Source organism: Elephas maximus, chromosome 1 (genome assembly GCF_024166365.1).
Source record: "Elephas maximus indicus isolate mEleMax1 chromosome 1, mEleMax1 primary haplotype, whole genome shotgun sequence".
Taxonomy (NCBI): domain Eukaryota; kingdom Metazoa; phylum Chordata; class Mammalia; order Proboscidea; family Elephantidae; genus Elephas; species Elephas maximus.
Window position 1 is genome coordinate 62,844,931 of NC_064819.1, and position 12,984 is coordinate 62,857,914.

Genomic DNA, 12,984 nt, shown 5'->3' on the forward strand with positions numbered 1-12,984 from the left:
AGTCAGAATCAATTTGACTGCAGTGGGGTTTTGGGGTGTTGCTTTACCTCTCCATAGTATCTGTAAGATTCTCTAAGTATCCTCATATTATCATATTTATTGATAACAATAATATGCCCAAAGAATAAAATCTTATGTACTGAGGATAAAAGCATTTTTAAAGAACTTTGATATTTTTAGGAAACAGAAACAATCCAAATAAAAACCAAAAACAAAAAATCTAAACATGTTGCCATAGAGTTGATCCCAACTCATAGTGACCCTATAGGCAGAGTAGAACTGCCCCACAGAATTTCCAAGGATTGGCTGGTGGCTTGGAATTGCCAACCTTTTGGTTAGCAGTTGAGCTCTTAACCACTGCACCACCAGGGCTTATTATATAATCTCTTAGTGACCTGCATCTTTGTAGTCCCACCATCCTTTCCAGATAACTGCCCTTATGCCCCTCCTGCATAGGTGTTCATAACATCTCTGGTGCTCATAACACTATCCCCCTCCCACTTTGCCCACAAATCCCCATCTTAGTTTGCTTGGGCTGCCATAACAAACTTCCCAAGTGGGTGGCTTTAAAGAACAGAAGTTTATATTCTGTTCAGGAAGCTAGAAGTCTGAACTCAGGGTGTGGCCCTAAGGAGGCTGTGTTTGTGTTTATTCTGTACTTTTTAAAACACGACTCAGAAGTGATTAGGTTTAGGACCCACCTTATTCCAGTATGACCTCATTAACATAACAAAAGAAACCCCCATTTTCCATACATGGTCATATTGACAAGTACAGAGGTTAGGCCTTCAACATAACTATTTAGAGGGCACAATTCAATCCCTAACATCCCCATACACACAACAAAAGGCAAGTAGTAGAGAGATGCTTCTGTCACCAAGAGGCTGAAGTTGGGGTGAAAGCTCTATAATGTTGCCAAAAATGGAAACTGACCAAATTTTTACTCCTTAAAAAAAAAGTGGAGGGGTGGATAGTTGAACTCACAGCACTGATAGCAGAAGTTGAAAGGATGTTGAGTTATTATAGCTTTTCCATCTACTACTTACAGCCAATATTGTTGGATTTGACATTAAATAATTTACACTCAGTTCAAATCCTGACCATACTTTTCGTTCATTCATTCATCTCGTCAGTAGTTCTTAAGCACCTATTATACGCCAGGCAGTGGGTGAGGTGGGAACAGAGGTTTGAAGAATGAATTAGGAATTGGAAATAAATACTTGGGAGAATGGAAGAGGAAGCAAAGACAAAGCCATGTAGAGTGTGAAACAATATTGAAGACTTCAGAGAACCTCTCAATTCTGGGTCAGACAGTGTAGACTAAGAACGACCTTCCTACCTCACCATTACTGATTCATTGAATGATTGATTTCCTGCAACTGGGCATCAGGGAAGGGACAAGGGCCTGTGGAATCCATTTCCAGTCTTGGCTTTTGCAGATGGTCATCCTCCCAGTCTGTTTTCTGTGTCAGCTCCTGGACTTATTTTTTTTCTAGAATACAACGAGTGGAATCCTCGTCAAACAATAAATAATTATAAGTAATCTACTGTATTCAAAGTCCCACACCAGACTCAGTAGAGGATACAAAAGGGTAGAACAAGATATCCTAACTCTTTAGGGTCTTGGAGTCCCATTGGGAAAAACAATGAAGATACCGTATGTACAAAGTTAACCTGCCAACATCATTAGTATGGAGTTCCTGGATGGTGCAAAAAGTTAACATGCTCAGCTGCTAACAGAAATGTTCGGGATTCAAGTCCACCCAGGGGCACCTCGAAAGAAAGGCCTGGTAATGTACTCCAAAAATCAGCCATTGAAAACCCTGTAGAGCACAGTTCTCCTCTGACACACATGGGGTTGCCATGTTTCAGAATTGACGTCTGGCTGGATAATTAATATGGGATTAGGGTTGGGGCAGTAGACTAAGTGTCAGTAGTTGTGGACTTTAATCTTAAACTTGTCCACTGATATTGGGAAATTCACTAATCTTTCTAGTCTTGGTTTCTGTATCAAAGAGGCAAAAGAGCTGTGTAAGGTAGGTTCTGGGTTTATAAATATATTTCCTATCCCAGGGCTTTTTCTGGAGGAGTCCTGGGTCTCTTGAGGGACCATCCTACTGGATCAGAGGGTGCTTGCAGAGGAGTCGTGGGTATGATGCCAGAAGATGAGGATCCCATTTTGGAGGATTTGAAGACCACGCAAAATTCTGGACTTTATCCAAGCCTCTCACAAGAAATAAGAACCTTTGAAGTCATTATAAGAAAATAAGTATTCAAGCACTCACTTTTGCTCTTGTTTGTTTGAGGCATTCTTTCCTTGGCCTGCAGCATCTACTCCCAAATGGAATTAGCACATTTTTACCCAGGGCTCTCATTTTCTTTTGCATTCCAATTGCCAGTTATTGGTGATTGGAATGCAAAGGTTGGAAACAAAGAAGAAGGACCAGTAGTTGGAAAATATGGCCTTGGTGATAGAAACAATGCTGGAGATCAATGATAGAATTTTGCAAGACCAACGACTTCTTCATTGCAAATACCTTCTTTCACCGACATAAATGGTGACTATACACATGGACCTCGCCAGATGGAACACACAGAAATCAAATTGACTACATCTGTGGAAAGAGACTATGGAAAAGCTCAATATCATCAGTCAGAACAAGGATGGGGTCGACTGTGGAACAGACCATCAATTGCTCATATGCAAGTTCAAGCTGAAACTGAAGAAAATCAGAGCAAGTCCACGAGAGCCAAAATATGACCTTGAGTATATCCCACCTGAATTTAGAGACCATCTGAAGAATAGATTTGATGCATTGAACACTAGTGACCGAACACCAGACGAGTTGTGGAATGACATCAACGACATCATCCATGAAGAAAGCAAGAGGTCACTGAAAAGACAGGAAAGAAAGAAAAGACCAAGATGGATGTCAGAGGAGACTCTGAAACTTGCTCTTGAGCATCAAGCAGCTAAAGCAAAAGGAAGAACTGATGAAGTAAAAGAACTGAACAGAAGATTTCAAAGGACCTCTCGAGAAGACAAAGTAAAGTATTATAATGACATGTGCAAAGAGCTGGAGATGGAAAACCAAAAGGGAAGAACACACTCAGCGTTTCTCAAGCTGAAAGAATTGAAGAAAAAATTCAAGCCTCAAGTTGCAATAGTGAAGGATTCCACAGGGCAAATATTAAACGATGCAGGAAGCATCAAAAGAAGATGGAAGGAATACACAGCGTCATTATACCAAAAAGAATTAGTCGATATTCAACCATTTCAAGAGGTGGCATATGATCAGGAACTCATGGTCCTGAAGGAAGAAGTCCAAGCTGCTCTGAAAAAAAAAAAAAAAAAAGAAGGCACTGGCAAAAAACAAGCCTCCAGGAATTGATGGAATATCAATTGAGATGTTTCAACAAACAGATGCAGCGCTGGAGGTGCTCACTCCTATATGCCAAGAAATATGGAAGACAGCTTCCTGGGCAACTGATTGGAAGAGATCCATATTTATGCCTATTCCCAAGAAAGGTGATCCAACTGAATGTGAAAATTATAGAACAATGTCATTAATATCACGAGCAAGCAAAATCCTGCTGAAGATCATTCAAAAACAGCTGCAGCAGTATATCGACAGGGAACTGCCAGAAATTAAGGCTGGATTCAGAAGAGGACGTGGAACCAGGGATATTATTGCTGATGTCAGATGGGTCCTAGCTGAAAGCAGAGAATACCGGAAGGATGTTTACCTGTGTTTTATTGACTACGCAAAGGCATTTGACTGTGTGGATCATAACAAACAATGGATAACACTGTGAAGAATGGGAATTCCAGAGCACTTAATTGTGCTCATGAGAAACCTTTACATAGATCAAGAGGCAGTTGTTCGGACAGGACAAGGGGATACTGATTGGTTTAAAGTCAGGAACGTGTGCGTCAGGGTTGTATTCTTTCACCATACCTATTTAATCTGTATGCTGAACAAATAATCCAAGACGCTGGACTATATGAAGAAGAACAGGGCATCAGAATTGGAGGAAGACTCATTAACAGCCTGCGTTATGCAGATGACACAACCTTGCTTGCTGAAAGTGAAGAGGACTTGAAGCACTTACTAATGAAGATCAAAGACCACAGCCTTCAGTATGGATTACACCTCAACATAAAGAAAGCAAAAATCCTCACAACTGGACCAATGAGCAACATCATGATAAACGGAGAAAAGATTGAAGCTGTCAAGGATTTCATTTTACTTGGATCCACAATCAACACCCATGGAAGCAGCAGTCAAGAAATCAAAAGATGCATTGCATTGGGTAAATCTGCTGCAAAGGACCTCTTCAAAGTGTAGAAGAGCAAAGATGTCACCCTGAAGACTAAGGTGTGCCTGACCCAAGCCATGGTATTTTCAATCGCATCGTACGCATGTGAAAGCTGGACAGTGAATAAGGAAGACCGAAGAAGAGTTGACGCCTTTGAATTGTGGTGTTGGGGAAGAATATCGAATATACCATGGACTGCCAAAAGAACGAACAAATCTGTCTTGGAAGAAGTGCGGCCAGAATGCTCCTTAGAGGCAAGGATGGCGAGACTGTGTCTTACATACTTTGGACATGTTGTCAGGAGGGATCAGTTCCTGGAGAAGGACATCATGCTTGGCAGAGTACAGGGTCAGTGGAAAAGAGGAAGACCCTCAACAAGGTAGATTGACACAGTGGCTGCAACAATGAGCTCAAGCATAACAACGATTTTAAGGATGGCTCAGGACCAGGCAGTGTTTCGTTCTGTTGTGCATAGGGTAGCTATGAGTCAGAACCGACTTGATGGCACCTAACAACAACAACAACTAGTTTTCTTTCCTCTTTTCTTTCCTAAGAAGTACCTTCCTACCCCGCCATTACTGATTCATTGGATGATTGGTATTTCTTGAAACTGGGAGTCAGGGAGGGACAAGCGCCTTTAAAACCCATTTCCAGCCTTTGCTTTTGCAGATGGTCATCCTCTATCCCTTTTGTAACTTCCCATTACTGCTGCTGCTGCTCTGTGCTCAGACGGAAGCAAAGTGCTCATGGCATGCGTTGTAAGTACTTTCAGGTGGTAATAATCCTCATGACTGGCTTAGCTCATGACCACTTGTCTTCTTCCACTAGGTGAACATTAGTAGCTAAGAAGTCAGTCTTATTAACATTTTTCAAAAAACCCTTGGCCTAACACCATTTTATGCAGCTCTCATAATCTTCTTTGTTCTCACTCCCTTTGGCCAAACTTTTCCCAATTCTATTCTTCTCTGTTCTCTGACAATAAAGGAGTCCTAGGAAAGGAATCCCCCAACTATCTGTCAGTTTGTCATACTGTGGTAGCTTGTGTGATGCAATGATACTGGAAGCTATGCCACCAGTATTTCAAATACCAGCAGGGTTGCCTATGGTGGTTAGGTTTCAGCAGAGCTTCTAGACTAAGACAGACTGGGAAGAAAGGACTGGTGATCTACTTCCAAAAATCAGCCAGTGAACACCTTATTGATTACAACAGAATGTTGCCAACTATAGGAAGATGAGGCTCCTAGGTTGGAAGGCACTCAAAATATGCAGTAGCTGCAGCAATGGACTCAAGCATACCAACAATCGTGAAAATAGTACAGGACCGGGCAATGTTTCGCTCTATTTTACATGGTGTCTCCATGAGTCAGAGCCAACTTAGTGGCAAACTAACAACAACAGAAAAGGAATCAAGAAGTCAGAGATTCTGCTCATGTCTACAAAACTAATTTTGTTTTAAGCAAAATTGTAAAATGGGTGAATTTTGTCTTTGGCATCTGTCTTAGTCATCCAGTGCTGCTATAACAGAAATACCACAAGTGATGGCTTTAACAAACAGAAGTTTATTCTCTCACTGTCTGGTCAGCTAGAAGTTCAAATCAGGGCACCAGCTCCAGGGGAAGGCTTTCTTCTCTGTCAGCTCTGGAGGAAGGTCCTTTTCATCAATCTTCCCTTGGTCTAGGAGCTTCTCCGTGCAGGAATCTGGGTCCAAATGACACGCTTTGCTCCCAGCATTGCTTTCTTGATAATATGAGATCCCCCTGTCTCTCTGCTTGCTTCTCTCTTTTATATCTCAAAAGAGATTAACTCAACGTACAATCTAATCTTGCAGATTGAGTCCTGCTTCATTAACATAACTGACTTTAATCCTGCTTCATTAACATCATAGAGATAGGACTTACAACACATAGGAAAATCATATCAGACAACAAGATGGTGGACTATCACACAATACTGGGAATCATGGCCTAGCCAAGTTGATACACATTTTTGGGGGACACAATTCAATCCATAACAGCATCCTGTTACCTTTTTATTTTTCCCCCAGCTATTTTTCCCATCTTACTTTCATCTGTCAGATCCCTCCTCACCTTTGATTGGATGAAACTCAAAAGAATCCTCCATTCAGATGGAGTAGAGGTCCTGAAAGAATAAGATCTGAAAATACAGTAGCCATAATTATGAAATAGTGGGCATTGATAGACCAGTTGTGGTCTTTGGGGAATAGCATTAGCAGTGACTTCCCCAGGGCTTGTGATATGCACCGAGTAAGCCGATGCCCTCACCACCCATCTGTCAGTTTGTCATGCTGTGGTAGCTTACGTGTTGCTGTGATGTTGGAAGCTATACCACTGGTACTTCAAACACAAGCAGTATCACCCACAGTGAACAGGTTTCAGTAGCGCTTCCAGACTAAGACAGACTAGGAAGACTGTCTACTTGGTGATCTGCTTCTGAAAATTAACCAATGAAAATGTTATGGATCATAGCCAAACATTGTCCAAATCGTTTGCTTTGGACATGGCATCAGAAGGGATCAATCACTAGAGAGGACATCATGTTTGGTGAAGTAGAGGGCCACAAGGGCAAGGGAGACCCTCGGTGAGATGGATTGGAACAGTAGCCACAATAATGGACTCAAACATGCCAGCGATCATGAGGATGACTCAGGACCAGGCATCGTTTCCTTCTGTTGTACATAAGGAGAAGTCAACTCAATGGCAGCTAACCACAAATAACAACAAGCAGACACTCATCCTGCCCCTTTCTAAGACTTGCGGTAGTGAGAGGGAGAAGGGCCCTTTCCCTTTGTATCCAGTTCTCGAAAACGACCTGATATAGTCACAGAAGGATCTGGAAATGCTTTTCTCAACTTTTCCATGTCTTGTCCTTTCCCCCTAGTTGTGCCTTGCTCATTTTGTCATCCACATAGTACTTTGCAGCAGCCTGTGACTTGTCCAGCTAAACAGTGCAAAGCTTTGATGAGCATTCAGAGTTCAATTGGGCTTCTCCAGTGAGTCTGCTCTCTCTCCCAAGGGGATTAGATGGAAATAAGTCATATTTAGCTCATGTCTGCTTGTCCCGAGGCTTGCTTTGAACTGATCATTGGAATTCATAGTCCTATTCTTCACCCTAGGACCACAGAACCACAGGCGTTCCACCATCCTGGCTGTACAAGAGCCCCAGTTGCCTAAGTGACGGTTGATAGAGTTCAAACAGAATGCTAGCCTTGACTTTTAGCAAAACTATTCCATGTTCTCAGCGCATACGTGCTCACAGGCAAATAGGTTCTCATGCACACCCACAAAAGTCATTCCCTCTCTGAGCCCTGCACACTTGTGATGGACAAGCTCAGCAAAACCCCTCAATTATGTGTCGTTACTGAAAAATCCCTACGTTTGGTTTTTCCTTTCACAATGTTTTGAACTGTCTGAGTGAGCTGAATTCTCCCTTTCAAGTTATCGGACTCAGCTGGTTTAGTAACATTGCTCACAAATGGGTTGCTATCTGATGAAGGGACTCTTGGAACTTTCCGGAAGTAAGAAGCAGATGGATCAGAGTATCTGAAAGTTGGAATGAAAGTCCTTTAAAATGTGGACAGAGTTGAGGTTACAAACAAATGTGGCTTAGAGTCTGCAAGGAGTCCCTGGGTAGCACAAACAGCTACCTGCTTGGCTATTAACTGATATGCTTCTCAAAGATCACAGTCATTGAAGACACTGTGGAGTGCAGTTCTACACTGCACACATGGGGTCTCTATGACTCAGAAATGACTCTGTGGCAACAGGTTTGGTTTGGTTTTGGTTGTTTGTTGTTGTCAGTAATCACTGAGTCAGTTCCAACTCATGGCGACCCCAAATATACAAAGTAGAACTGCTTCATAGGGTTTTCAAGGCTGTGATCTTTTGGAAGCAGATCATCAGGCCTTACTTCTAAGGTGCGTCTGGGTGGGTTTGAACCACCAACCTTTCAGTTAGTAAGTAGCCTATCGCACCACCCAGGAACTTGGCTTTGGTTACGGGCTGTTAATTGTGCCCAGCATTCCTCGGAGGTATTAGACGGAGAAGCATACAGTTGAATCCTCAGAAAGGTTCTGTCTACACAAGAAAGTGCAAAGGTGAGTTAAAGACATTATCTAGGTATACAGCTATTCTCCACCCCAACCTCAGTCCCTACTGTTGAGTGAAAGGCTATTTGCATAAAGCAATTAATTAATGAAATGCTAATCGGATCCACCAGAGAATTGCTCTGCTAGCAACAGGCTAAATGTTGGTAGTAGGGAAAGTAGAAAAGGCTAATGATAGTAGTAATCTTTCAATAACTACAAAATATTATTGTACTTCTGAGCCGCAGTTTTAACACCAGAAACCAGGCAACCCCAAATTACTGTTCCCACAGCAACTATAATTCAGTCAATTGGGCAAGGTTTGTAATAGATGAGGAGATGCCCCTATATTACTGTTGCTGGTAGAAGTGCAGTTATTTTGTTTGTATACAGGCATTGGAAAGTTGTATTTCAGTCTTCTCTTTGGAAACGTGGTCATTAGAGACTGACGGAAGTTCTTCTGAACCACTGGAAATATGCATTTTGATACATGGTGTTGGGGCTTGAATGTATTCCCAAATACATGTGGTAAATCCTGGCCCTTATACCTGTGGATATGATCTTGTTAGTTGTGCATGAGGTCATACCAGATTCTTTCTGGATTATAAAAAGACCAGAATAGACCCAGAGACACACACAGGGGAAACACAGCTGCCCAGGAACACTAAAGAATTCCAAGGAACTCCTGGGGCTGCCAACAAAGAAGGACTTCCCCTCAGAACCATGTCCTGAATTCAGACTTCTAGCCTCCTGAAATGAATACATGTCTGGTCTTTAAAGCCACTCACTTGTAGCATTTCTATCACGGCAGCCCTAGGTAGCTAAGACACACGAATAAATGTTCGCACAGCTCAGAGCTGCACATTCTTATGGTCATGATGGCCTCCAGAAGAGTGAAATACGAAAATCCTCTATTCGTTCCTAAGGAATATTCAAAATTTGAGATTTTAAGCCATAGAGACCCAGCAATCAGGCTACCAGGACAGAGAGAAGATGGCATACTACAAAATGGCTTTGTAAAAAATATATGCTCATTTAAACATTCATGAGACATAACCTGTTATGTTGATGATTACTGAATTTGTGATTTTTAATGTCAGTGGCCTACCGAATCTTGGTTTGATTTTAAGCATTTGCTTCTTAAAACCCACCCACTGCTGTAGAGTCAATTCCGACTCATCCTTAGTAAAGAACTAATGAGGAAAGTTAGAAACAAAATGAAGTTGCTTATTTCAGTAAATATTTTGGAAAACTTATCAGATAATGAACAAAGATAATGAAGTAGAATGATGAATGTGTTAAATAAAGATTCATTCCCCAATTAGTTAACACTTTTACCCTTTCAGCCCAGAGAATGGCCTGATATTGACAATGGGATGAAATCAACCCAATCTTGTTATTGATACTCTGGATACGTGTTTTTGAAAACGTATTAAGGTGGTTCTTCTCTATCTATCCAAAGTAAGTCACCTCCAAGATGGCAGAGAGATGGAAACTGCCCCAAACAGATGTGAAGTTAACAAGGAGGAGATTAAGGATGAAATCAGTAAGCTCAAAAGAATATATATGTATGTGAGGAAGCCCTATAAAAGGGGATATAGGGCTTTCTTGTTAAGATGGCAAAATTAAAGTGAATTATAGAATTTTTCCCTCCCCCAAAATGAGTCCAAATAAATAAATAAAATTCAGTAATAGTAACCAAACCAAAAACCCATAACCTAAAACAATACGTCTCATTAACTGATGGCTGGGCAGCTTTTGGTTCCTAACTCTGCCCGTTTCCCCTCCCCCTTGAAGACATACCTTAAAAAAAAAAAAAAAAAACCTTAGAGGAAATGAAATCAGGAGAGGAAAATATAAAAAAGGAAAAGGAGACCATGGAGCTGCCTCCCTCTGTAGATGTAAAGGCTTCAGGATTAGGTTCTGAAGTAGGGAAATGCCCTAAAGTTTGTGGGCACTATCCCATCAGAATGGTGGGTGTCAGAAGCAGGTGGAGTGAATCCTGGGATAGGCTATTTAACAGATTCCCAGAAGAATGAGCAACATTCAGGTACTCAGATAAAGACTGGACACCACCCCAGCTGACCTCTCCCTTTCCCTGTTCCCTATTCCATCAGGCCCCAGAAGAGCTGACAGAACACAAAGCATTTAGCTCTCAAACTGTTGCTTGAAAGGGAAAATTAACTGGTCTCCAATACGGTGGCAAGAGACTCACCCACACTTTATCAGAGCAATTAGAATATTTGCACAGAGCTGCTCGAGCAGGAACAAGATGAAAAAAACCGGCGTGGCAGTTACAAATAGTGTGTATCAGAAGGAACACAGCATGCGAAGAACAGGCATGGGCTCCCTCTCGAAGAAAATGAAACTCAAGGGACAGAAACAGATTCTTCAAAATGGCGTAACAAGAGTATAACTTATATTCTCATAACTTAATAAGGGTATTAACATACCTTTTAAATAGCCTAAAGACAAGGTGATAAAACAATAAGAATGAGATGAAAAGGGAAACTGCATGTCTAACAAAACAAATTAAGGAATAAAACAATATTATTGTGGAAATGAGATATAAATAGAAATGCTAAAATATAAAAGAAACACTTGAAAATTGTTTTCCTAACAATAGATTGGAGCCCTGGTGGCGCAGTGCTTAAGAGCTCAGGCTGCTAACCAAAAGGTGGGCAGTTTGATTCTACCAGCCACTCCTTGAAAACCCTGTGGAGCACTTCTACTCTGTCCTAAAGGGTCACTAGGAGTCAGAATCGACTGGACGGCAATGGGTTTGGTTTGTTTTTTAACAATAGATAACTCATGCAATCACAGTGAAGATAGAAGAAAGAGAAGGAATTTAAAGACAATCCAAGAGAATCTAAAAGATATAAAGACATGAAAATATTATACAATCTGAGGATAATAGTTGGAATCTCTGAGTAGAAAATCTAACAAATTGAACTGAAAAGAAAATTTCCCAGAAATGAAAAAAAAGGACCAAATCTGTTCCAGGAAATATAGAATGTTTAAAACTCAGACATATCTTAGTTAAGCTATCACATCTCAGAGATAAAGAAATAATTCTTCAGATGTCAAGCCAGAAAATGCTTGTCTTCTACAAGGAATGAAAAAAAAAATTGAACTGGCTTCAGTCCTCCCCATTGAAGCATTTAGTGCCATCCTGCCTGGATACAGAGAAAGAAAGTCACCCCAGGATACCATATTCAGTCAAGATATTGTTAAGACAGCAAGAAGACATGCTTAAACTTGGGAGAACTAAAGCAACTATGAGATCGTTTTAAAGAGAATTCTTGATTTTGAGGGTCTCGTCAATAGTAAAGAGGTGGAAATAACTCAGGAGTAACTCAGCCGTGGTAAAATAAACTTTTTTTTGTTTATTTTAAGTGTGGGAACCAATAAACTTGCATTATGTAGAAATGATACTAAACAACAATGGGAACTAATGTTACAGAGACAGTATGAATGCTCTCAATTGGGCAAAATAAAAATAATTATTTAACCAAAGAATATGGAAGATAGAGGGCCAGGGGTGGAAAAAAGTGGGAGACTACATATGTCTTCATCTTTCCCAGCAGGAGTAAATCAATATCATCTAAAATTGTAACATGAAGTTTAAAGTGCAAGCACGTAATTATTCCAACCTCTTAATATTTTATGATCTTTTTTTTTTTTTTACCTTAGAATGATCACTTAGGAAATAGTAACGATTATAGTTTGGAAACTTTTTTCTGAACTTTAACAGTTCTGTTTATTTCGTCTGTACTGTTTAATCACTGTTAAAATGTATACTTTTTATTTTAAGAAATAACAGCTAGGGTATGATCTCATTTTATAAATGTCTCTCGTGTGTATGTCTTAGTAGGTGGCTCTAGTGATACTCATCTAGTGTTTCTAGGTTGTGAGGCACACTTTAATCTTTGTAACTCTGCATTTAAAAAAATCATTTAAAATCCATATGTTTTATTTTATAAAAACAACTGTGATTTAAAAAAACTAGAAAATACTGTCAATCTTTGAATGAAAATATTTGAATAAAGACAAAAATATTGGAAATTATTATGTTGTTCTTGGTACTTTTCTATAATTTTTTAATTTAAAAAATTAAAGAATTAATTAGTTAAGACTTGTAGAAGGTGAGGACCAGGAGTATAACTCCCCTCCTTGAGGGCATTCCCACCTGCACAACTTCTTTTTAGGGGGATGTGTCCCAGTGGGGTCCCTTCTACCAGGGCTACCCAATAGCACTGAAATCTCCTCCAGACCCATCTCAAAGAGCAGTCGTAGAAGCTGCTGGCTGTAGGTGAGCATCTTCACCCGAATGGCTTAAGGGACAATCTTTTTCCCACTCAGAAGGTATAGAGCAGATTTGGGCACACAATGAAAGAGGATAGGAGAGACACTATTTGAAAACAGTTGCACTTTGGGACTTAGACTTTTTTTTAACAGCTTCTCAATTCACACACCACAACATTCACTGTTTTAAAGTGCACAATCCATGGTTGTGCAACCATCCCCACTATCTAATTCCAGAATATTTTCATCTCTCCAGA

General features: G+C 40.5%; 1 protein-coding gene across 4 annotated transcripts in view; it reads left to right on the forward strand.

Moving 5' to 3' along the window:
• The window catches only part of CAP2 (cyclase associated actin cytoskeleton regulatory protein 2), a 209,245-nt gene that overhangs the window by 88,203 nt on the left and 108,058 nt on the right, over positions 1–12,984 (forward strand). The window lies entirely within an intron of this gene.